We start from the raw sequence: 25,938 nt of genomic DNA on the forward strand, positions 1-25,938 counted from the left end.
GCTATTAGTTTTTTTCGCTCTGAATTCAAACTGTGTATATGCGGTTTCATTTGTTGCGATTTCATCTCAGAACGAAATTCGTTCTGTGTTTACATGATACCAGAATGAAATTTCATTCCAGAACGAAACTTTCACTCCGGAATGAAAACCGGAATGAACTCATTCCGGAATGACTTGACTTTCGTCTCGGTATCATGTAAACAGATACAGAGATATATGGGGATGGAATGAACTCGTTCCGGAATGAAAGTCATTCCCGAATCATGTAAACAGGCCCTTAATCTATCTATGCTATTCTGCCATATTAAGAGTTAACACGAGGTTTTCCTTTTCAATGCCGTCCTGGTCTCCACCCAAGCCTTTTTCAAATCTTTCATTTCCAAGTCTTCACTCTTTAAAGTGGAGGGACGGGAGTCCGCGACACTTCCGGTCATTACTGCGAGGCGAGAATGCCGGATGACGAGTACAAGGAGAACAAGGATTAAGACAAAAAACCCGCCAATTGAAATTCCCATGATAATCATAGGTGTCTTGTACCAGCTCTCCGTGGGCACAGAAACTGGAACCTCTTCGGTTGTGCTGCTCGTTTTGTCTGCAAGACAGAAAATGGCAGTGTTATAAGATCGCATGTTTCTTAAGTTGGCTGCTGACCAGGTAATGATTGTTTTACATTGGATCATGGGCTCGAGTCATCTTATTTGTTTTTTCCCTGTGTATGGTCAGTACATTCAGTTTTAAATAAAGGGAAAAGTAAATAACCGGTAGCACCGCTTTGAGGCCTGGCTAAGTCTAAGTATATAAGTCTATATGTGGCGCCAATGCAGTCACCGTTGTGAAAACAGCTATTTGGACAGCGGGTAACTGTAAAAGGCAAAATATGGCAATCAAACCTTTAGAATAAAGAATTACAAAGCACCCACTATAAAATCTGGCTTGTTACAAGATATAAGAATCGCTTATTGTTCGTTCCAAGGAATGCAACATGATTTTTTTCCGTTCACCGCCTGCGTGGCCGGCTCATTCCCTTTTGGACATCGGCCACGCAGGTAACTGAGTTCATCGGCGACCGGTTAGCAACACCGCGGCAGAACGCACTGCGCATGGGTGGAAAATTAACATCCGGTCAGTTTTGTATTTCCGGTTGACTATGCAATCCAGTCGCGTAAATACAAAATTCCCGTCGTGCGAAATTTAAACACAAAACTTAAGAAATAGCAAAGAAACTTAAGGAAAAGAATGGTCTCTTTCAAAAGTTTATTTATTTTTGTAGCTTCATACTTTTGCACCATGGGGTTTCCTGCTTGCACCAACATTGAAAATGATGCTTGAAGTTTGCAGGTCGCTAGCGCTCGACAGTCGACAGCGGCAATTCGTTTTCACGGTTTCTATTACTTTTCCCGCTTTAAATTGCTCGCAAATAAAAGGGCGACAAATGAGAAAGAAAACTACGTAAAACCAAAATAAAGAACCACTGAACTTTCAGGTTTAGGCGAGTTAGATAATTCTTGCCTTCACTGAGAAAAAAGTCACAAAACAAGAAAGAAAACAACATTTGCTCAGTGTTTGCATGCTTGGTTCAACAAGAATGAATTGAGTCTTCGAGCGATACTCCCGTACTACCTGGAGTTTTTGCTGGATTGAAAGCTGTTAGCCGAGAAGCTAAACAAGTTTATAATGTGTTTTCATTCAAGACAAAGGCAATTTGATTTCTTAATCCTCCTCACAAGGTCGAATATATTCGTCTACTTGGCGGATGTTTTCCACATTTCCAGTCCGTGTGGCTGCCTCACGCGCGAACACGAAACTTGCAGATTCACACATGGCGTTCAATTTACCAAACTTTCAGACTATCGTACCGGTTCTCTCTCTTCAATCTGAAAGGAAAAGCAGAATCATAGACTTGTTGTACAACTTGCTTTAAACCAAAAACCGAATAATTAAAAATCGAAACTCACTGCCGGGTGTAATCAAACTGAGTTTTTATACCTCTGAACGAAAAACAAACACGAATAAGCGACTGCGTGCTCTTATTTTCCAAAAGTTTTAGGATAAATAAATGTAGAACTGAAAATAATCCAAGCTATGAATTTAGTCAAAGTTAATCGATTAGGTGAAACTGGCAAGTAAAACTCCGCCTTACCGCCTTGTGTGAAAGATAAGCTTAAATTTAAGCGTATTAAAGCTCATCTACTGCTCAAATTCAGAATCAAAACCTTAGTGAATCCACGACTTACCTTTTTTTAATCTATCGAGTATTGTTTCGGTCATATTTAGCTTGTAATACACGACGACAGCAGATTAAAACACCGCAATTCACGAAGCAAAACAACTAAACGTAGGCAATGATTGACCTTGAACGGAAAGCGTGACGAGTGTCGACGAGTGAAGCCCGTTGAGTGACTGCAAAGGCGACCGGAAGGACGACCGGAAGTGCTAAATTCAGCACATGCGTAGACGTTCTGCCGCGGTGTCCCGGTTAGCACAGTTGGTAGAGCGCCGGACTGCCGTGCGGGAGGTCTCGGGTTCGACTCCCAGACAGGACCAACACTCAGGGTCTTAAAATAATTGAGGAGAACGTGCTGCCTTTGTAATTACATCTGCAAATGGTTAGGCGTTCTAGTCTTCTCGGATAAGGACGATAAACCGTAGGCCCCGTCTCCTGCATCTTCAGTGTTACAATCAATAGTAAGAAGTAGGACACGAAATTCCCGGTGTTGGGGTCTGTTTCTATTCTAAGGGTTGGGTGGTGTGATGAGATCATATGTACATGGACGGATAGCGGCTGCCAAAGGCGCCTGATATGCTGATGTCCGGTCTCATCCAATAAAATTGTAACTGTGAAGCGTATTGAGCTTTGTAAATGCGCTATATAAGCACCTTCATTCATTCATTTTACTTACTAGTTGTCGTGCAGACAAAAGGATACAGACTGTTGCATGGAACAAGGTATTGAATTTCGCTGTGTGTCATCACGGTACATTGCTGGCCTGTCTGCTCCCCAACATTTTGCCTTTCCTGTCCAAGTAATAGATACGTTTTAGTTGGTTTCCTCTACATAACTAAGCGTAATACAATAAATAATGACATTTTATAATATAGCAACACATACCAAGTCGGCTGCAGTTGAACCCCATATAGGTACAGGAGGATTTCCATCTGGTCTTGATGACTTTATTGCCATGTTAATAAATTTCATATCATCTGGTATAGACGGCGATGCCACATGTCCTCCGTAGTACTTTGGATTCAAGTGAAATACAGAAGTCAAATGATTCGTCTGCGTAATATACAACAAGCCAATTATGTGCACATGTGTATGCGTTCAGTTAAAGGGACTGTGTCACGGGTTTTAGCCAAATTTAGGCCTTGGAAATGACCATCATTTTCTGTGAAATATAAACACTACCTCTAACAACATTAAGGGAACATTCCTATAACACAGCAAATGCAAAAAAAAGGTACGGATGGCCAAAAATGACGAAGATTGAAACGGATTGCGACATGGGATTTTGAAATATTGTTGGGCTGAACAGTTTTTAAAGTCAAACTCGTTTGCTTGTAATTTTAATTTATAACTCCCGGGTGACAAACTTGGTGGCAGTGAAGTTATGATTTTGTCATTTAGATCCATAGAAGTAATCTCTTTGCAAACCTTAAGTTTCATAGCGCGTATTTGGCAAAACGTAATAAAATAAACCTATCTCAGCCGTGACATAGTCCCTTTAAACTTCGTTCTCATCTGAAAGAAATCATCTTGGTTTCTATTGGTTGAAGTTAGTCCGAAGCACAAACTTAAATTTGCTCAGCTTAGGAGAATTGATTACTAATATTGGCTTTATTTCTGCCTCTTATTTGAGGCAAGCATGGGCCGAGTGGTTTCGGGTGCTGGTGCTGTAATCCGGAGGTGCCTGGTTCAAAACCTCCACCCTGCCACTAGCTGGATTTGTTTCTCGGTAGTCCCGAGTTCAAATCCTCGGTCACGCTTTGTATATAGCCATTTGGTCTTCAGTCTGGCTCTGCCAGTTGGGATATGTAACCATGTTATGTTCATTTAAAATATTTGTTTCTTCTGTTTCAGTGGCATGCCTGTAAACTAGCTATCTCGAAGCTAAGTGCATGACCACTAATAAACAACATTTACATTTAGCCACCTTCAACATTTTCCTCATTTCCTGCCCCAACAAAATGTGAATGTCAAAGTGATATTTTAAATGGACCATTACGGGAGCATGTGCAGATACTCCAAACATAGCATCAACATGGTGCCATTCAGTTTCTTTTCGGCCTATCTGACTAGGAGCCCTTTCCATTCGTGTGGAAAAATCAGTGAGAAGTTGCCGGCAAAGGTAACTTAGTAACATTTTTCAACAAGTACAATGGTACGGGACAGGTGTGTGCCATCTAAAAAACTTGCCAGTGGAAAGGATCCTTCCATTTTATTTGCCATCTTAACAGCCGAGTATTTAATGAGAAGTATGGTAATAGTGTTCCGGCCTCAAGAGTCCTCATGGGCCCGATGAGGATAAGTAAGTAAGTAATGGTAATAGTGTGAAAAAGCAATCCGGTAAAAAAGAAAAAAGAGAAAGACCTTGGTAGGTATTCTTTTTTTTTTAGAAATGTCCCTGTGCGTCTGAAACCACTGGCTCAGTGAACTACATACCTGGCAGTAATCCTTTGCTTCCTTAAACGTCCTACTTCCACCTCTGAACACAAAGCAGATTGACTCTACATTCAGCCAGTCAGCAGGACAGCCAACTAAAAATATAGAAGTAAGATTGATTGGTCAGTTGTAAATCAACTCATCAATTCTGGGCCATTTGACTACGACTGTACCTAGAAGTACCGGCCCTATGCCCACTTAGGGCTTTGGCCATTAGTCAGTTCCTTGAAGTTAAATGGCAATCGTCAATTTTCTTTTTATTCTCTGTTCTACTTACTGGATAAAATGTTTTCAGGCGGCAACTTTCTGAAAGGTTTATATTCCACACTAGCTAGTGTGTAATCATCCTCTTTCTCGTAAATTCGCGAACTAACTGAAGACTCGTTTCCTACTCCCCACCAGTTTAATGTTGCATCAATCGGATCAAAAATGGCTTGCTTCGTGGAACTAAACTCATAAACATTGGACGGATTCTTCAAGTTATTTCTGCGGTATTTCATTGGTCCGTTGGACTTGATGGTCACACCGAAGTTCTGTCCAAGACCTTTGTTGAGATATAAAGTGTTTAATTCACACTTCTGCTCTTTAAAGAATGTGCTGGAAAAGTTATACTCGATGGAGTGCAACCCTGAGTTGTTGTAGAAGAAATTATTTACGATCTCGCTTTGCACCTCAGAAAGTTTAATGACACTTCCCTGACCCAGGTTACTTCCAAACGTATTGTTTACGATGTAAACAAAGCTGTTATTACGTTTCAACTCTTCACTCTTTTCTAGAAGTATTGTTCCATTTGCATTATTCGAGAACGTGTTGCCGTATATCAAACTTCTTGGTAAGCTTGTTCCGTCGCTTTGCCCTAACTTCGCTTGAATTCCACCTAAGCGATTTCCAGAGATGAAGTTGTTGGCGAGCGTGAAATGGTTGTCCTGGATATCCATTAAAATAGCACTCTTTTGAGGCACGTTTGAGGGAGAAGCATGCGTGTCAGTGATTTTACAACGCTCGGTGGTGAAGCTTGGTCGTACATCGCTTCCATCAGACACAGAAGTGTAGCTTATTGCTTGATGGATGTTGTCACTGAAAACACTGTTGAAAATGCGGTGTTCTGCAGAAAAAAGTGAGACCTAGATAAAATACTTGTCAAGGACGAAATGACAAATAAAGAGACAGTGAGTCAGTATAAAGAAAGCACAAACTTTAAGAAAGCAGCAGCAGTTGTATGTAGTTATGTTGAACTAAAGTTTTGGAACAAGGTAGTTACGCCTTACTAGCTTTCCCTCCAATAAACTACTAACTGGGACGCTGAACGTATGACAGTAACAGTACTCTGTTAGAGGAAATTTGCTGTTTGTAGCTAACGAGAAACACAAAAGAGGCAGCGGATAGATTCATAGATATACTGTGCATAGAAGATAGTTTACCTTTATGAGTACAGCGTCTTAATTCTAAATTGTCGATATTCACATAGTTTCCGAACCAAAAACTTGTCCATTTTTCGTATTCTCCTTCCAACAGCAGTCTGTACTCATCAACATCACTGGGAAGGTCAACAACAACTTTCCTCCAACTCGATCCTTTGATGTTTTTTGCTTCCCAGGTTAACTTTTGTTCAATGTTAGGATATCTTCCTATGAAAAAGGAAAAAACAATAAAAAAGACATGCATGTGTTCTTTGAATTTTCTTTCCATGTTTGAGTTCTGTCGCCCCATTACCAAATGTGCTTAAAATGGCTTCTCAGTAATACTGAGAATTATTATAAACTAGCAATGGTATATTGCATTTCCTGTGTTTTGAATTTTTAAGCAGGCAATGGTATATGAGCTCATGTACCATTGACGACAAATATGGGAACCTAAACGCGTCAACGAAAACAGCTGGGGAGCTCAAATATTGCAATCCTTTGGGCGTTTTCAATAAAACAATTTTTCCACTCGCGCTTGTTGGATATAAGATCGTTATAGCCAACTCGGCGCTACGCGCCTCGTTGGCTATCTACCATCTCATATCCAACGCGCGCTCGTGGAATAATTGTTAAATATCCTAAGGGTGATCTGCCTGCACGCAGACTTTAAGGACTTTTAAAAGCCCGGATATCAAGCATCTGACGGAAAATTTATTTTTAACAGATTTCTGAGTCTAGCTCCTAAGTAAAAACATTCACTGCGTGTCCAGGCGTTATATTTCTACTTTACGTACTGAGTGAAGTTGGATCATAAATTGTATTTGCCCGCCGTCCCCTGCGGGTTTCAATGCAAAACGATAAGTAAAATAGGCCTACTCTGGGACCCAAAATCGCCTAAAGTCGCCCCAAATCGCCTAAGGTTGCCCAAAATCGCCACAGTCGCCCAAAGTCGCCTAAAGTCGCCCAGGGTCGCTCTAAGTCGCTTTAAATAGTATAGATATTTTCTGTAACAATGCTTTATGGTGTACCATGATGATTCCCATGTACATGTATACCACAACTGTACTTAAGTCGGTCACCTAAAATTGCCTAAAGTCGCTCAAAATCGCCTAAAGTCGCCCCAAATCGCCTTAAATCGCCCCAAATCGCCCGTAATTTTGCACAAAATAAGCTAAAATCGCCTAGTCGCCTTAAGTCGCCCAAAGTTACGGCGACTTTGGGTCCCAGAGTAGGCCTTAAAATTGACTAACCTGTTTGTATGAAAAGTGACAGTCTTGCTTTTCCTCGATTTCGATAAAAGAATACCACGGAGCATAACTTGGACTGTTTTGTGATACGAGGACTGATGATTGCAGCGCGTCCATCCACTCTTTGCCAGTAGTTTTCGTTACCGACGTAAAGCTGCTTTCCTGTAATGAAAAAAAAAAGAATATAAGATTCTCAAACTCATTAATAATTCATGACGTTATTAGCTAACCAGAGCGCCCCATTCGGGTCAGGTGGATGAGTTGGAAACTCAATGAAACACCACTTGAAAATCACTAGTGTTTCATCACGTTTTCATCACTAGTGTTTCATCACGTTTTCATCACTAGTGTTTCATCCCGTTTTCATCACTAGTGATATCTAGCGGAGCTCCCAGCGGCCCGAAGGGCCGCAGAGCGGAGCCCCATACCCATAGAAAATTAACAGAGCCCATGCATTTGGTTTTTCATGGTCATCATGGCTAGCGGCATGGCTCGCGGGCGCGTGCGACGACGACGACGCCCCAAAATGGCGGCCATACTCCAGAAAATCGGTTTAAGGTTATGGATAACGCCAGCTTACATCTTTGATATTGGACATCTATGTCATGGTCAATTGACAGCTGTCAAAACAAGGTATCCGCTGACCAGTATTACATGACCATATCGCGGGCTCACATATAGAACTCATCGAGGCCGAATGTTTTTTTGAACTTTACCGCTGACCAAACAATGGTTTACATTGGATCGCGGGCTCAAGTGCTATATTTCTTCTATTATTGGTCAGTAAATTGGGAGCTCAGCTTTTAGGCTTGGCTTAATCTATTTAATAAAATTGTTCTTAATCTGCATATTCAGGGAGGCAAGCGTGGCCGAGTGGTTTAGGGCGCTTGTGTTGTAATCTTGAGGTCCCCAGTATAAGACCTGCCCTTGCCACTAGCTGAATTTGTTGAATCAAAAACCCGGTTGTCCCAGAGTTCAAATCCTCGAACACGCTTTGTACACAGCCAACTGGTCTGCCTCCTGCCTGTTTTGGGATGTTTAATTTTGTTATGTTCATTTAAAAATATTTGTTATCCTCTGTTTCACGCTTTGGCATGCCTGTAAACTAGGCTATCTCGAAAGAGATATAGAAGCTCAAAGTGCAATGAATGCCACTGAATACAACAAAACACGCAACAGGCGAAAGAAAAAGGGAAAAAATACAACACAGCATAATTTTGTATTGTTTCTTAAGAGAAGTCATTTAAAATACTCGTGCATCGTGTTTCATCACGATTTCCAAACACTCGAAAACAGATGAAAGCACTCGGCTGAAGCGGCCTCGTGCTTTCATTTGTTTTCTCGTGTTTGGAAATCGTGATGAAACACTCGCACTCGTTTTTGAAATTAGTACTTCTGCGATTCTGCTGTAAATAGAATATACGGCAATGTTCATATTGCAGCGGTTGCAGACTGTCAAAGAAACCCACAAATTTCTACTGCCAGAACAAAATCGAACAAAAGCTCAAAGTGCAGGAGAAAAAAACACCTATTGTTAACCAACAGTGTGTCGTATACAAATTTCAATGTAACTTGTGCGATGCAAGTTATGTAGGATATACACTGAAGCATCTGCACCAGCGCGTGGGCGAACACAACAACAAATCATCTTCCATTGGCAAGCACTATAGAGACAAACACTGTATTGTCCCAAAAGAACTTGACCGTGAAACAGTTTCATGTCCTCAAGAAGTGCAAGAATAAGTTTGATTGTTTAAGGCTGGTTCCGTATGATCGCCCCGATCGTATCTGTCGCTTCTGTCGTTTGCAAATCGAGGCGACGAAGCGATTGGAAGCGATCAGAGGGTTGTATATGATCGCCCCGATCGTCTGGTATATGCAAAATAGGGTTATCAAACAAGATAATATTCATGATCTTTTCTTTGTTCCCGCATATGAATATTCGATTTTATTCCGATCGACGCACGTGTGTTTTTCAAAACTCTGATATCGCTTATGGCAGCCTTCGATGCAAAGGCAAACCTCCTGGCCTCCTATCTTCTCGTTTTTTGCCGTTTTACGGCGAAGAAGCAAAAGGGAGGCCAAACTGAAACGTAGTTGTGGGTAATACTGATGCACCATGGGACAATTTGGATCGCTTCGATCGTCTCCCTCTGTGGCAGTAGTTCTCATATAATCGTTCGCGATCGCTGCGGTCTGCAACCGATCAACCGGATAGAACACGGGCGATCGAAGCGATCGCGATCGCCCCGATCGTCGCAGACGTCTCTGTAATGTTCTCATATGATCGCCCCGATCGCAAGCAAACTTTTTGAAGCGACAGAGGCGACAGAGACGATCGGGGCGATAATATGAGAACCAGCCTTTAGTGCATGGAATGCTACTAATCAGACCATTGTCACTATCTCTAAATGTCCAATCAGACTCAATCCAAGCCAAACTATTTGCGTGACATCGCATATTTTATTTAAGTCTAATTTCAAAAGGTGAATATAAGAATGCGACAATTTGATTGGTCAAGAATCTTTGGGTTATGTCGTTATATTCACCTCGCTTGGAGGTGAATAAAACAATTCAGGGCTTGGTTACTAAGCCACGCCAACTTTGCCATCCAGGCAAGTAAACATGGCGGCATTTGATGAATAACAAATTTCGTTCATTCGAAAGAAATCGCGTCAAGTCCGGAGAATTCAAAACAGTTGGAAGTTTGAAAATGGCTATCAAGGCTTTTGAACCGAAAATATTTTCAAGAGATGGTTCTCAAGGCATTAGAATTGGTGCTAAGGACGTTGGTTTCGCACGCGGTGACAAGAAGCTCAGTGGCAGATTAATTGACAAAAAAATTACTCAGTTCTCTTCAGATCAGAGCTACTCGACTCATTTTAAGACGATTTACACAATTGTCTAGAAGTCGCCAACGATTAAACAAAGGTACTAGATATCTGTATTTTTCGTAGTGTTTGTTTTGTTTCGTTTTATTGCTTAAACTAAAGTGTAAATTCTGCTGATGTACAATCGGTGAATTAATATTGTTTTCACGCATTCAAGCGAGCATTTGTGTTTGTTTTGTTTCCGTGTTTTAGTTCTTTAGTTCTTAGCCTCCCAAGCCGAAGGAGCTGCAAGTAGAGGGGAGCAAGGCGAGCTGTATAGGATAACAAGGGAACTCTCTAGAAAATGTTAGGGAGAATGCGATGCTGTGAAAGACAAGGATGGGAAGAGAATCACGATCGAAGATTAACAGCTACAAAGATGGGCAAAGCACTTTAGAGAGGTCCTTAATAGACCAGATCCAGCAGAGCGGGCTTGTATAGCACAGCCCTTAGGAGACAAATTGAATATCGATTGTTCTCCACCAACAAAGAATGAGATTTTAAAAGCAATCAAGAGTCTGAAGAACAACAAGGCGCCTGGAATAGATAACATAACAGCAGAAGTACTGAAAACTGACATCCGCTTTGCAACAGATTGGTTATACGACTTATTCCAAAAAATCTGGAATGCCGAGACCATACCTGAAGACTGGTGCAGGGGACTGATCGTTAAATTCCCCAAGAAGGGGGATAGGACACAATGCACGAACTGGCGAGGAGTAACACTCCTTTCGGTACCAAGCAAGATCTTCTGTAAAATCATTCATATGAGACTCAGTGATGCCATAGACACCATCTTAAGAAAAGAGCAGGCAGGCTTTAGACCAGGGGTAGGATGCATAGACCACATTTTCACGCTCCGGAATATCTTTGAGCAGTGTATGGAGTGGAACACCAAGGTACACGTGAATTTTCATAGACCTGGAAAAGGCCTTTGATAGCATTCACAGAGACACCTTATGGAATATCCTGCTAGCCTATGGGTGCCCAGGGAAGATTGTCAGCATCATCAAACTTTTCTACAACAATTTCACTTGTAGTGTTATCCATAAGAAGAAGCTAACAGACTGGTTCAGTTTCAAGAATCGGGGTGCGCCAAGGTTGCGTCTTGTCTCCCATGTTATTCTTAGTAGCCATTGACTGGATAATGCGCAAGACAATAGGCAACAAAAGACGGGGCATCAGATGGACACGGACGTCTTTGCTGGAAGATCTAGACTTTGCCGATGATGTGGCGCTAGTGTCTTCTACTAGAGATCAATTACAGCGAAAAACATCAGACCTCTCGGTAGCTGCCAAACAACTGGGCTTGAACATCAGCAGGAATAAGACCAAGACAATGCAGCTTTCAGATACACCATTACCAGTGGAATTGGAGAATGAAGATTTGGTGGTAGTAGAGGAATTTACCTACCTGGGAAGTGTTATGAGCAAAAGCAATGCCACGGTAAAGGACATTTCCAACCGTCTACAGAAGGCCAAATCATCATTTTTCCAACTGAATAAAGTATGGAGGTCGCCAAACATCAGTGAAAAAAACAAGATAAAGATCTATAACAGCAATGCCTTGTCATTGAGTACTAATGTATGGTGCAGAATGCTGAAAGGGTTACCCAAAGAGACAGCCAGAGACTATCAGGTTTCCACACTTCATGCCTGAGAAAGATATGCAGGATATACTGTCCCCAGAAGATCACAAACAAGGAACTCTATCAAAGGACAGGACAACGGGACATCACCATGGTAATAAAGCAAAGAAGATGGAGGTGGCTTGGGCATGTTATCAGGAAAGGCCGAGATAGCATAACACGAACTGCATTAAGATGGACACCGGATAGTGGAAGAAGGAAGAAATTACGTCCACGAGAGACTTGGAGGAGGACGATCAAGGCAGAAATGAAAACAGCAGGGAAGACGTGGAAAGAACTTGAGAAGGCAGCCATGGAAAGGGAGCAATGGAAATCTCTGGTCTCAGCCTTATGTGCCTCCTAGGCGCGAAGAGGATTATGTTATGTGTTTAGTTCTTTATTTTATAGTTCTTGATATTCACCTCTGAAAATTAGATTAAAACAATTATTCGCCTCAAACTCAGTGAATCTCGGCGAATATTCCCCTCGACTTCGTCTGGGTGAATAGTCGCCGAGATTCACTTCGCCTTCGGCAAATAATTGTTAAATATTAATCTTAAGCGAACCATTTTCTGACAGTTTATTCTTTTCATTTTTTAAAATGGAAAATAGCGTCATGACGACTCCAAAACGTCGTTCGTTTTTATTTTTACATGCTTGAGAATCTCAGTTACCATAATTATTGACGTACCTTCTCCGGAGAGATATGAGTAGTCCGGCGTATGTGAATTACTACTATGAATTTTCCATGTTGTTGTGACGCCAAGTCCATTGATTGACATATTGGCGAATGTCTGCCAGCCACAAAAACCTGCCTGGAATGTACATGGCATATCTGCCGAGCAACAAAAAAGGGTTAGTAAATAGTAAAGATGGTAAATTTTAATCTCGCTAATTAATAATGAAGATGAAGTGTTCAACAATGACACGAGCATGGGACAAAGAAAAAATCTGAGTCCCCGACGGGAATCGAACCCATGGCCTTCCAGATACCATTAATGGGCGCTCTAACCAACTGAGCTACGAGAGACTCGTGGTGAGCTGGGTCATCGTGGTGAGCTGGGTCAAGTCCAGTCAAATATTTTATTTTTTTTTTTTTTTAATTTTTTTTTTTTTTTTTTTTTTTTTTTTTTTAATTTTTTTTAATATTTTTTTTTTTGTTTTTTTTTTTTTTTTTTTTTTTTTTTATTGTATTATAAATGAAAAAAAAAATAATAAAAATAGCAATAAAAATATTTTTTTTTTTTTTTTTTTTTTTTTTTTTTTTTTTTTTTTTTTTTTTTTTTTTTTTTTTTTTTTTTTTTTTTTTTTTTTTTTTTTTTTATAATAAAAAATCTCAAAATAATAAAAAAAAAAATAATTTTTTTTTCCGGTCTCATTGTTGAACAATTCATCTTCATTAAAAAAGGGTCGTAAGTAATCTACTATCACAACGATGCTCTTAGTATTAAATTGGACATTGCTTCACCGAGAAAAACGAAGAAACATAAAACCGCAGACACTATGAACAAAAGAACTCACCATTAATATTTACGTCTTCCACCTGCATGACCACTTGAGAATTTACATCACCACTCCACTGTACCAAAATTACATCACTTGGTATGTATAAATTTTTACGCACGAGAGCTGTCATGTATAATATGTGGCTTGCCCACGATCAAGTGGGCATGCGCACTGCTGCTAGAGTCAAAGACCCTTAGCATCTGTGAACCCTTGAAGAATAACAGAGTGAACTTGATTCCTTGGCCTTTGGGAACGGTTAGAACTTTCTTACAATTTACCTGCGCCATTGTGTTCTGCAGTCTCGGGATGCCAAAATAAAGAATTGTTTGATTCTTAACATTAACAACATGTTCCTTATTGCATAGAAATACTCGTCCAAAGACGACACGAGGGACACTTTCCTCACTTGCTTCTTCAAAGGAAATGCCTCGTTGGTTCCATGATGATTCAGAACTCTCCACCAGAATGCTGCGTCGTGTTTGTACAAAGCTTATTCCAGTCTCTCCAGTGTTAACAAATGTGCTGTTATTCAGATGTACATCAGTTCCTGGAAAGTAAATTCGTAAGCCACCGGAAGTACAGTTTCTTATAACGATGGATTCCATCCTTGGTGTATTTGTTACCGCTTCTATTGCTGGGACAGCCATTCCATGGCGATTGCCACAGTGTGAAAACTCCACGTGATCCAATACCGATTGCGTTTGGGATGCGTTCACATCTCTGGAGGATATAAAACGCAAATTTCCCCAGGGCACACCTTGACATTTTACTGCTGATAAAGTACTGTTGTAGTTGAACGCTTGCTGCTCATTGGGGCATTCATGTAAAAATGTTTCACTGCCATTGCAACGAAATTCCATCATCCACGTCCCATTAAGATTCCGAGTGAGTACTTCTGCGTTGCTTTTGACAGCAATTGGTGGACCATATCCAAGCTGTCTACAGACGACTTCAGTGGTGTTCCATATGAAAATGTTGCTAGAAGCAAAGACTTGTTTCCAAGAATTGTCATGAAACACTTCTGCTCTCCCCTCCCATGGAAAATCCCCATCCACAAGTCGCACAGGTAGACTTGAATGTTTATTACTATCCGTGGGCTCCTTGACTGTGAATTTAACTGGCTTGGCGGACGTTCCGTGAGCTTGGAGCGCTCCGGCGACAAGTATACTCATTCCAGGGCTTACCTTGACCGTGACTCCTGCTTCTATGGTTAGCGTGACGTTGTCTAGTACGGTCAAATCTGACGTCACGCTGTATGGGCTATGAGGGGATTTAAGTGTTACAGACTCAGTCAATCTTCCTGAAAGAACGCTTCCATTTTGCTTTAAATCGTGTTGTTTGACTGCAGTTAAAGTTGGGTCATCATCACTTAGCAGGAAAGGCCAATCATCGGCAAAAGCAAAGTCGTAATTGTCATCAAAATCCGATATCCTGTCACGCACTTCACTTGCGATCGCTGTACCCCACCAGTTGTGTGATACGTTCACAATGTCACGCGAAGAAATTGCAGGAAGCCGAACACAAAGTTCCCTCAGGTATTTGGAATTATTGAATTTGTTAAAGTGGAACTTTGTTTCTTGGTAATACAGGATGCCTGAAAGAACCACCATGCATGAATCTCCTGGAGTTGACGATTGTGAAGAGTATTGAGGAATGTTTTTGGATAAAGTGTTGTTACAAAAGATGAACTCTTTATTCTGAATCGATGGGCGGATGCCATGTAACATTTGAAGCAGTAAAACACTCCCTGCTTTGTTTTGCGCGAAAGTGTTATTCGTGAACAAAACACCTTGTCCCAAGGCAAGCGCTTCTATTACGCTCTTATTACCGCAATCGTTCTCCTTAAACACGTTATCTGTTACAGAAATGGGAACATAAGCGGCTGTATATTTAAGAAGCATACAGCGTCCTGAATTAAACTCGAAATCATTGTTTTTGATGATTAAGTTATGTGTTATGTGTGCCGAATGTTTATCACTGCGTTATCTGGGCACTGATTGGCCAAGAACAGGTTGCCAAAGACAACCACCGAGGAGGAAATAGTTCCAAGAGTGATGACAGAAAAGCCTTGATTTTCGTTAAAAGTGTTATTCAGGAATACCCAGGTAGTCCATAGAGACAGGATTTCAACAGTAGGCCCTTGGTTTCGAAGAAAGGTGTTCGACTCGAACTTAAAGATGTGAGGTACGTTTCTGTACCCGTAATGTCTATCAAGGTATACGGCTCCCTTCTTGTTCCAAGCGAACGTACTGGCAGTGACGAACAAGCTTAGAGACGTTTTCTTATATATGCCTTGGATATAGAGACCCCGGTCACCACTTTTTGTGATACTCGTGTTTACAATGCGGATTGTACTGTTGGTGCCGGTGTGAATATACATGCCCTGAAGAAGTGATCCGTTGATGGCACAGTTCTCAATCGTAAATTCCTGGGAGCCTAAGTGATGGGACTTATTAAAATTCCTTGCTTGTTCTCTTCAAGATTTATTGAGGTGAACTTGACAACATCGATACCAGGCGGCGCAAGTTTTATTCCGAATTCCTTGGAGTTTGTAATGTCCGTGTCAGTAATGCTAAGAGATTTTAACATGTTTCCTCCAATCAAGACACCTCCCTTCTGACTGTTTATTATCTTAGATCGAGCAATGTTGATCTCTCCTCCGAGGTAATGAAGTTGCTCACTCTCTATTACAGATGGACAGAAAAAAAGACATACGAGGTAAACATACGTTAACTTTTCCAATCTTTTCCAATTCTTTTCCAATCAAGACTCGTTAGGTGTTTTTTTGGCTAATGTTTCTGCTGGTAAAAGAAGGGAGATACTGAAAAGAACATGAATTTGTGAATTAGTGGATTTTGTATTTTGAGAAAATGAGGACGTGTGAGGCATTTTAGTCATATTGGTTCTACGATGGAAAATGAATAAAAAATGCCACAGACATTCGCAGGCCAGACAGGAGCTCACAGGGATTCCTTCATAATAGATTGTTGGAATAAAGCTCCAAAAACAGGAATGTAGTTATGCGGAAATTTTGTGCAAGATGGTTTCGCGATCCCAGATGAAGTCGGGGCTTCAAAGCATACACATTGTTTGCGAAATTTGTTACAGATTAACGAAAGGTAAGATTAACGAAAGGTAAGAAAACAACAAATAATGACTAACCTTTCACAGTATACACCAAGAAGTCGATAGCAGAAGAATACCCAGAGTGACTCTTATAAAAATCAAACACAATAGATGATTTGGTCGAGTTGAAGACAGGACGATCCTCCGACGACTCAGACTCAATCTTCCATGGCGAGCCAGCTGATGTATTAACACCATCATACACGTGAACGTAACCGTAGTAACGGTAAAAACTGTACGGAAAGTAAAGAGCCTGAATGACGAGTTTGTAACCGGGTTCTGTCTCCATTACATGCTGGCACCTGTACTGCAAGCTAATTTCCAATGTCTCGAAAGTAAAGTGGAATACCTTTTTAGCCAATAGAAATGTTTTGTTCATTGAGCAGGCGCGAAACGTTTTGTACACATCTGGGCTGGCCATTTCGGCAGTGAAGGTTCTAAGTTTATACCAGGTACTTCTAAGTTTATACCAGGTACCTTCGAAGTAAACAAAACCATTGCCATCGTTTCTTGTCAAGTTTACGTCTGCTAGTGTAAGGGAGGGAGACCATGACAGAACACCGTGAGAATTTGTGTGTGATATGATAGAGTGTGGCATCAACGACTGGTTATGAAACACGCTCTGGTATACCACTTCCACGCCAATACCCACTGAATTATTTATAAAAATGTTTCCTATACTATGGTGGTAGAAATCAACTTTGAGAGCTGCACCAGGAATTTGGATATCACTGCGATATGCAAACCCAGCATCGTGGATTTCCAGGTGATGCAACGAGCTTTTATGGTTTGACATTGTCAGATGAAGTCCAGCCCAGTTGTACTGCTGACAGTAAACTTGCACAGTATATCCCTGACAGGTAGGTCCATAACTCCAGGTATTAGCACTGCAATTCATTATATCGCTATCAATGAACCCATCACAGATAACGTTGTGGACGAAGCCAGGCTCCTGTGCAGCGGAAGACTGCATGCTGTTGTTGTAAAAGTAAAAATCTAGTTGCTGGCAAATAATTTTCGCTTCGTTGGTGAACGATCTCCTGTAAGGCAAACACATTGGCCACCATGTTTCGTTGACCAAAAACTCCACTCTTCCTTCCCAGGGTCCAGTTCCTCCACCTAGACGGAATCCTCCTTGGTGTTGCTTCTTTACAAATCTCACTTTTTCATTTTCAGTTCCATCTACATGAAGCGTTCCTTGTACTACCATAGCTGACCTGGAAGGAAACTGTAGCGTCACATTTTTCGGTATGACCAACGACCCATTGATCAGGATAATGATGTCATCTCGAACTTCGTAAGGTGAGTCAGCGCTTGATAAGGCTAGAGGTCTATCCACTATTCCACCAATACTTGAACCTCTCAGGAAGCAGGATGGTCTTGGCACGCTGGAATCAATTGCTTTTGTCTTGTTTTTGGAAAGAAGGTATGGAAAGAAATCAACTGGAGAGAGGTGAACCCTGTGTTGAAAGTCAAAGATTCTGTCTACGATTTCACATTCCTTTGTTGTTCCCCACCAATTGAGTTTTGCGTCAATAGCTCGTCGGTACTCATGCCGCAATGTAGAGATCTGGAATGCAAAGCCGGAGTTTTCCAAAATGTTTTCGCGCAAGGTAAAGGTGCCTTCCTTTAGAACGATAACTGCACGAGTTGTCGAGCGTCGGAAAAAGTTTGGAAAAAGGTCTTTCGTTACAACTTCGTTGTCCTCGAAGGTATTGTTTTTCACGACAGCAGAACGCGTTTCAGGGAACGAGCTATAGTCGATAAACAAAACATTTTCTGCGCAGTTCTTTGTAAAAATGTTTTTATCTAGTTTCACGCTAACGGGGTTACTTTTGAAGTTTGCACCACAGTTTCTGTCGTCGATCAAGGTCAGCACTTTATCCGTGTTGTTCGTGAACGTGTTTGCTTCAATTACCGCATCTAAGCCAAGAAAACCTGTGCAGTAGACGTAAAATGCATTACCTTTATTCTCTTCAAAATGGTTGTTTGTTACGATAGTCTCCACTCTTCTCGGTTTCAATGAGTACGAGCTCCAGGAGCAGGAGTCTGGAGACAAGAAGATGCCTCCTTTGTTGTTTCGCACAATCTGGTTCTTCGTTATTGCTATTGTAACGTTGACGACTGACTCGCTCCAGTACTGACATTCGGGTCCAAGCTTGACTCCATATTGAATATTTTCAGTTATAATGCTCTCTTCCAAACTAAAGCGCGTGAATTGGTGTCTTGGTGGCGCGTTCCAGTGGGTACTTTTGACATCGAACAAGCTTATACCATGCCTCGAATTGGATTTTGCGGTGCAATTAAAGAACTGATGAGCTCCCGCCTGGTTTGATATGCAGCAACCGTCTTCTTTGTTGTTTGACAAATTAGAAAATCTGTAGTTGGACGACACTTTGCCATCATAAATCTTAACCCCATTGTGTGCGTTCAAAACAGCAGTGATGTTTCGGAATTCGACCTCTCCGGCACCATTACTGATTGCAAATCCGTTGTGAGCATTTTTAGTGAACGTCGAGTCCGATACGTTACTTTTAAAAGCGGTGCGCCGAAGATACAACCCATTGTAAACATTTCCTTTGGCAGACAGTCCGTGAAGATTACATGACAAGAAACTGCTGTCCAAGATACCAAGACCGTTGGCGCTGTTGTTAACGAAGTGAGTATTGGTGGCTGTTATTGTTCCAGAGATACGTTCAGCAGTCATACCTTCTCCTTTATTCCGAAAGACAGTAGTTGTGGAAATAGTCGTCTTTCCTGTAAAGTCTTTTAAGGTGATGCCTTTCCCTCGATTATCACTAAATGTGCAGTTGGAGATCTTGATAGAGGAAACATCTAAAAAAGAAACAATCATGATTAACTTTACAAATATCGGGCACTCATTTCTTTACTTTTGTAGGATCGTTTTTGATACTTTTCTTCAAAAAAATGAGCTTTGCCTTCATCATTCATTGACTATCAAAAGTGCGCGGTCAACACGCTGCGACTTGACAAGAGCTAATATTTTCTACCTGTCAAAACTACCTGTCGAAACGGTCTCAACTCTCTATGTTGCCAATTTGAGTTTCGGGACAGAGGAGTAGAAGTTTCCGACACGTGTCTGGAAACCCTTACCCTACGAAACATGCGATTTTCCGTACCCTATTCCAGACCAGACCCTAAAAATAGATACCCTAGTTTGAACCAGAATGAGATCCTAGCCAGGAGCTTTAGTGTGTGTAAACATTTAAAAAAAGGCTTCAAACTCCTGATCATAAGTTAATTGTACTTCTCAAAGATGAATAAGAATAATTAAAGTAGTTTCTTTAAATAATTCAATCTTAATTCTTACCAAACCGGTTGGAAAACCATATCCTTTGCGTCGCACATGCCTTTTTAGCTTGTAGGGGATGGGGAACCCCCCCCCCCCCGAGGTTTGAGCTGACTCAAATTCATTGGTAGGCCATTCTAGAGTTGGTGCAGTTGGCGGTTCAACGCGTACAAGAATTTACACTTTCCTCAAGTTGATGTTTGATCAGTTGACAGAATTTTCGGAGTAGCTTGGAAGTGATCAGAGGGTTCAATCTTAAATCGCAGGGGAACTATAAAAATTTGTGCAAAGATGTGCTTTTCACTGTACATTAGGACAGATGATTAAAATTCAGTGTTATAAATAGATCACTGAGACTGTGCAAAAGCTATTTTAAAGCGCACTCTTTCTACCTTGATCGTTCGTGATAAGGAATTTCAGTCTGGCGTCTTGGCTCCCCGCACTGAATCGAAACCTTATGTAGAGTTCGTGACCAGAGCTTGAGGATGGCGTGACAGCCTGATTGACGCCTGTCCACTGGTTTACAATTGTCAGTTCAGTTTCGTTTTTCGTGCTTCCGTCGTGGACATGAAGCTCAAACTTGTCACCAGTCATCGACTGATAATGCACGGACAAATGGCGCCCTGGCTGAGTTCTAATGATCTGTTGAATAAAAGTTAGAATTGACTTTAAAGGAGCTACTATACACCGATAAGAGCCATTATTTTGCAATGTTTATAGATCGAAGTGCACCTTAAAAATATGCAGAAAAACACCAAACAGGTGTTAACGAACCAAATACAATGTCAAGATTCGCAAAGACTCTGGGATCCTTGGAAAAATTGAGGCTAAACTTTTCAAGATGAGCACTTTCGAGAGTGATAAATGATCGTCGCAGTGAATTTCCAATTTTAGCAATTGGAATAAAGAAGCCTGAAAAAAAAATTCAGGGCTTCAACGGGATTGAAGCCGCACCGGCTTCAACGGGATTGAAGCCGTTTTCAACCGGTTTCAACCGGCTCAGCCGCTTCAACGTTGAGCCCTGATTTTTTTTTTTTTTTTTTTTTTTTTTTATTTTTTATTTTTTTTTTTTTTTTTATTTTTTTTATTTTTTTTATTTTTTTTCAGGCTTCTTTATTCCATTGCTTAAATTGGAAATTCACTGCGACGATCATTATCACTCTCATATACATCCGCAGTTCTATATGAATCATTTCATATACATTACATCATGAGCACTTTCGTGACGTAACGCTGACACAACCTTGGCGATGAGTTTTCAAAATGGCGGTCTCGTACGCCGCCATCTTGAAGGCGGAGTAGACCCTGGGAACGAGGTTGACGCTAACATAACCCTCTTTGCCACCTAAAGATCGCCTCGAATGATGCCCTTTTAAAATTTTTAAAAGCCGTTGCTTAAAAATGGATCATGTTCAGTGGTTAGTGTATATAGTTCTAAACGACTGTCGCCATCTCTGATCATTCATATACTTCTGAAGGGGTTAAAAATTTGTTTGGGAGGGGGGAGGTTATTTCTGAGGGAGGAATCATGCCACCCTTTGCGGGGGGATATAAAATGAAATAGCCCTAGTTTACACAACAAAGGTCTTACCTTGGCGCATTCAACATTCGTTCTTGCTTTACCAAATGCTTGAAAAATGATTGGAAATGTAATAGCATTCACATCTACAGAACAAAAATCCACCTGATCAGGCACTACTTCGCTATATGAAAACCCGTCTCCGCTTGTTGTGTTATACACTGCCGTGTTCTCAATCTTAATTGCCTTTGATTTGCCTTTTATCCGGATGCCCGCGAATCGGTTGTCTCTCACACTGCTATCACTGATGGTCAGCGGAGAACTTATGTTGTCAGACGTCACTCCATATACGGAGCTTTTTACTGTCACGTGGTCAAGGACGGGAAGATAGTTGTTGCCCTTTATCGCTTCGTAGGCTTGAAACACGTCCACGTATTGAAGAGATGAAGGTTTTGTTGATCCGGAAAAGTCGACCCCCTTCCAGTACACTTTGCTTGAGAGCAACTTTGCCAGACTGTGACATTCTATTCCAATATCCCGCCGGTGGTCTGAATAAAAGGAAAACGAGAGATATTAGCACAGCGTACACACGAGATACATTTTAAAAACAATGTTATCGTGTTCTATGTTCTCAAAAAGTCAACCTTTTATGTGGTTTGTTGCATGAGCTTTGTCGTGTTCTACTGCGAGAATCACACTGTTTTAGATTAGTTTGTATGACAGCATCTACGAATCGGTTAAAACTCGCTAAACAGTTGGTTTGATCAAGCTTTTCCAATTGAACGCCCTGCCGATCTTTTTTTCTTTCTTGAAACTCCTTAGCAATTTTTCACAGTCCATTCAAACAAATCGACTCAAAACAGTATTTCTCAATAGAAGAAAGATGGTCGGAAAAGTGACACCTAAGGGCGTTTGCTGCCAGATCTCTAAAGTCTCATTGATATGAATATACAAATTCGACCTAAGAAGGGAATGAACTAATGATAAAAGCGATCGAAATCGGAATATTTAAGAATGTGTTATCTTGCAAATAGACTCCTATTCTTACTAGTTATTTGTCCCCTCCTTCCTTGTTTGACTTACCGCAATTCTCGACTCCGATTCCCGGATGTTTGCACGCCAGTAAACTCTTCTCAGTCCCCTTGCAGTCCACCTCGTCCAACCAAGTAGGCCCGGTTCCCCCACCATGTGTATAGAACGTTTTCGCTCCCAGAAAACCCAGCTGTCTGCAAGCAACCTGTGTTCATTAAAAATAAAATGAGCATAGCCTTCAAACAACAAATCTACACCACACCAGTCTGATCTTAAGTGCGAACATGTACCCCCCTCCCCCCCCCCCCTCCTCCTCTCCCCCGATCCCACAAATTCTCCATGGAGGTTTTTATACGTTCGAAAAGAGGTACGAAGCAGAACGTCATAATAAAGTTTGTTTGTTTTCAGGTTTTTAACAACAACGTAAACCCAACAGGAGGTTGGGAGAGCGGGGAAAATGGGGGGGGGGGGGGTGGCTGCATCTCCCACCTTGTACGATTGTGGGGGGGGGGGGTGTTAGTCTTAGGTACGCCCCTTTCTGTAACTTGCAAAATTAATAAACCCATAACCCAGATGTCAACATACAAATTCGTCTTACTCGTCTCCGAACTTTATTTCTTATAGAGCTATTGAGAAGATTCGATGTAATAGTTACACAGTTCCCCTTAGGCTTATTTGTGTTCAGTGCGCATTCCACTCACCTGAGCATCTTTTATGTCAAACGAATCATTGCACACAGTTCCCCACTGTCCTCTTACAAAAAGCTCCAGCCGACCTTCTCGGTAATTTTTCCCGCCGCTAAGACAAATTCCATCATCGTAAGGCGCTGTGACGTTCAAATCGTCCACATTCACTGATGTATTCGTTGGTATTTTGCTAAAGACGATTCTTCCTAGCGAGTTTCCTTTCGCTTGCAGGGAACCTTTCACTTGCAAAGCAACTCCAGCTTTAAAGTGCAATTGGACTCCGGGTTGTATAGTTAGAGTGGCGTTCTCAGCTACAACAAGGTCTTGAGATACGACATAAGCTGATCCGTTCACTGTTAGAGTGGTATCGACTGTGATATCTCCTCCGAGACTTGCGCTTTCGACGCGTTGTATGACAAGTAGCAACAGAAGCAGATAAATAAATCTACGTATCACTGGTGAATAATTCTCCATCTCTGTGAAATAAGCTAACCCTGAGAAAGAAAATAAGTTTTTTTCTTCATTATTCGCGCAGTTTTTACAGTAAGTGTAGGCCCACAATTTGCATTTACATAATTAACCCTCGGACGTACAAGCAAACTCACACCCCCACCATCGTACAAGGGGGGGGGGGGGGTGGATGGAACCACTCCCCGGAGTTTTCGTTATATTAAGACATAGCGAAATTATTTTGGACTGAGAAGAAAGCCCTTAGCTTACTCTACAAGATGACATAATTTTAATTGGCTGTGACGTCATATGACGTCACGTGACGTCATTAGAGCCGCCATCTTGGATCCGCCATCTTGGATTTAAACATTTTCTTTGAAAGTCAGAAAATAACGAAAATTGATGCAAAATCAAGGCAAAATACTTATGGAATGTAAAAATAAACAAATCTTGCACTACTGTTTTAAAAAACGGGAAAAAATCAAGAAAAATTGTAAAAATGACAATTTTTGGCAAGACCTGCTTGTATTTTTGACGTTGCCATGGCAACGTCAAATACCATGGACACATGGTTGACATATCAAAATTTCCGCAAAGGATGAATGAACAGCTACTGAAAGTTTCAGCATTGTAGAATAAATCGTTTTTTCAAAATTTGGAAAAAACCTTATGGGGGGGTGGCATCCACCCCCCCCCCCCCTTGTACGTCCGAGGGTTAAGCCACCCCTTGGGATTTTCTCTTTTCTAAAATATAAAATTTCATACTGAGAAAAAAAAGAACTGTAAAACTTAACTTGCGAGAATAGTCTCTTTCGCAGGTTTTCTGCTCGCTTACGGTTTACCTAACAAAAGATCGAGGATTCCCCCAAGGAAAACAGAAAGAAATCATTTTTTTAGAAAATATCTCGCTAGAAGGTTTCTTGGCGACGAAATTGACGAAAATGTGTAAGTAAGAACGATTAACTACGATTAACCATCGGTCTACTAAAGATTTTTCCAATAAATTTTATATAAAATAAGAATATTAAGAATGTTCTTTGTTTACTCAAGATTAATCGAGGTTAATCGTGAAATTTCAAAAGACAACGTGAACTGGGAAATTAATTTGCATCTCGACTTCACATGTTTTTATTTATTTTTTTTTTTATTATTATTTTTTTCGATTGACAGACCTCTTGTGTGTGTTCTTGATATTAGGTTTCGTCGAAGCGAACAAGTTTAATGTTATTTTGTTCAAAAGTAGGTTGTTTACAGTTTGAGTATCTTAACAATACCAGTTAATCAGTGGCGCGCGTAAGGTAAGCGTGATTTTATTTTCAGCTTTGTTATCGACTTTTCTATTGTTTATACTTGTGACTTTCTGGACAAAGAAAGGTTCAGTGAGTATTTCATTTATTGCGTTTATTTTTTTCGATTGACAGACCTCTTGTGTGTGTTGTTGATATTAGGTTTCGTCGAAGCGAACAAGTTTAATGTTAACATAAAGTTAAGTGTGCCACGCACCATAATTTTATTTTGTTCAAAAGTAAGTTGTTTACAGTTTAAGTTTCTTAACAATACCAGTTAATCCGGTGGCCCGCGCAAGGTAAGTGTGATTTTTTTCAGCTTTGTTTCTCTGTTGATGAAAAAGAACTAAAAGAGACGTCAGGGTATTAATTTTATACGTTAGCGAAACGACCTACAGCTCGTTAGCGAAACGACTTTAGACGTTAGCGAATCGACCTAACTCGTTAGCGAACTGGTCGTTAGCGAAACAACTCGTAGGCGAAACAACCGCAATTCATATAAACACCTCTTCAAACCTTATATTTATTAGTGCACTCAACAAATCCACATAATAGCGGAACAAATTAATTTACCAGTTCACGTTGTCTTCGGCTTCGCCGTCGTGATTTCCGAACAGTATTTCTTTGGAGTACCCCAGAGGACGTTTTGAAGTGGAACGCGTTTGCTTTCTAGGAGAGGGCATAGGCAGTAGTTTTGACCAATTTCAGCGAAAATTGCATAAATTGTCCAAGTAAGTGGTACAGATCATAGTAAATCGGCAAATTTTCGACCTAATTTGGTATTCCAGCTAGTTTTAAAAGAACTATTAGCGAACTGATCGGACTCAAATTAAGCCAGACTATAGCTCGAAGACTGTTCCATCGAGGACCGAAAGCTCTGATAAAAGCGATTCGAGCAAATATATTTTTTCGGCTGCATTCCAGAGGCAGTACCCGATTCTCCGATGTGGAAGTTGCACGCCTTGTGTAAATATTTGTATTCAGTACACGAGTCGAAAACTTAAACTCCCAGAACTGCTCTCGCGCGGTACAAATCGCCAAGAAAGCGGCATAAAACAAACCTAAACAATGCGAAAATGTTTCGCAGTCGTAAAAGCAGATTTTAGAAAACTTAAATATTTATAATAGCAATAAGTGAAGAAATTTGAATATTCATATGGGCATGCTGTGACCTCACAAACATAGGATGGTTAGCCTGTGCAAGAAGTAACAAGA

The 25,938-nt window shown here is 40.9% G+C and overlaps 1 long non-coding RNA gene and 1 pseudogene across 2 annotated transcripts; both read right to left on the minus strand.

The window, feature by feature from the left end:
- Nucleotides 1-311: 311 nt before the first annotated feature.
- Nucleotides 312-24,414, minus strand: LOC144667352 (protein bark beetle-like; annotated as a pseudogene). The gene is made up of 15 exons (XR_013573302.1): nt 24,405-24,414; nt 23,003-23,481; nt 22,383-22,506; nt 21,342-21,844; nt 20,143-20,392; nt 16,477-19,275; nt 13,330-15,998; nt 12,500-12,643; nt 7,314-7,472; nt 6,082-6,288; nt 4,938-5,765; nt 4,661-4,755; nt 3,122-3,238; nt 2,901-3,015; nt 312-592 (listed from the first exon to the last, which is right to left on the minus strand). The product of XR_013573302.1 is annotated as a protein bark beetle-like (transcript).
- LOC144628924 (uncharacterized) lies at nt 1,372-2,397 on the minus strand. The gene is made up of 2 exons (XR_013566300.1): nt 2,235-2,397; nt 1,372-1,874 (listed from the first exon to the last, which is right to left on the minus strand). It is a non-coding gene; the product is annotated as an uncharacterized LOC144628924 (long non-coding RNA).
- Nucleotides 24,415-25,938: the final 1,524 nt, after the last annotated feature.

This window comes from Oculina patagonica, chromosome 10 (genome assembly GCF_052425735.1).
Source record: "Oculina patagonica isolate OP01 chromosome 10, crgOcupat, whole genome shotgun sequence".
NCBI classification, from domain to species: Eukaryota; Metazoa; Cnidaria; class Anthozoa; order Scleractinia; family Oculinidae; genus Oculina; species Oculina patagonica.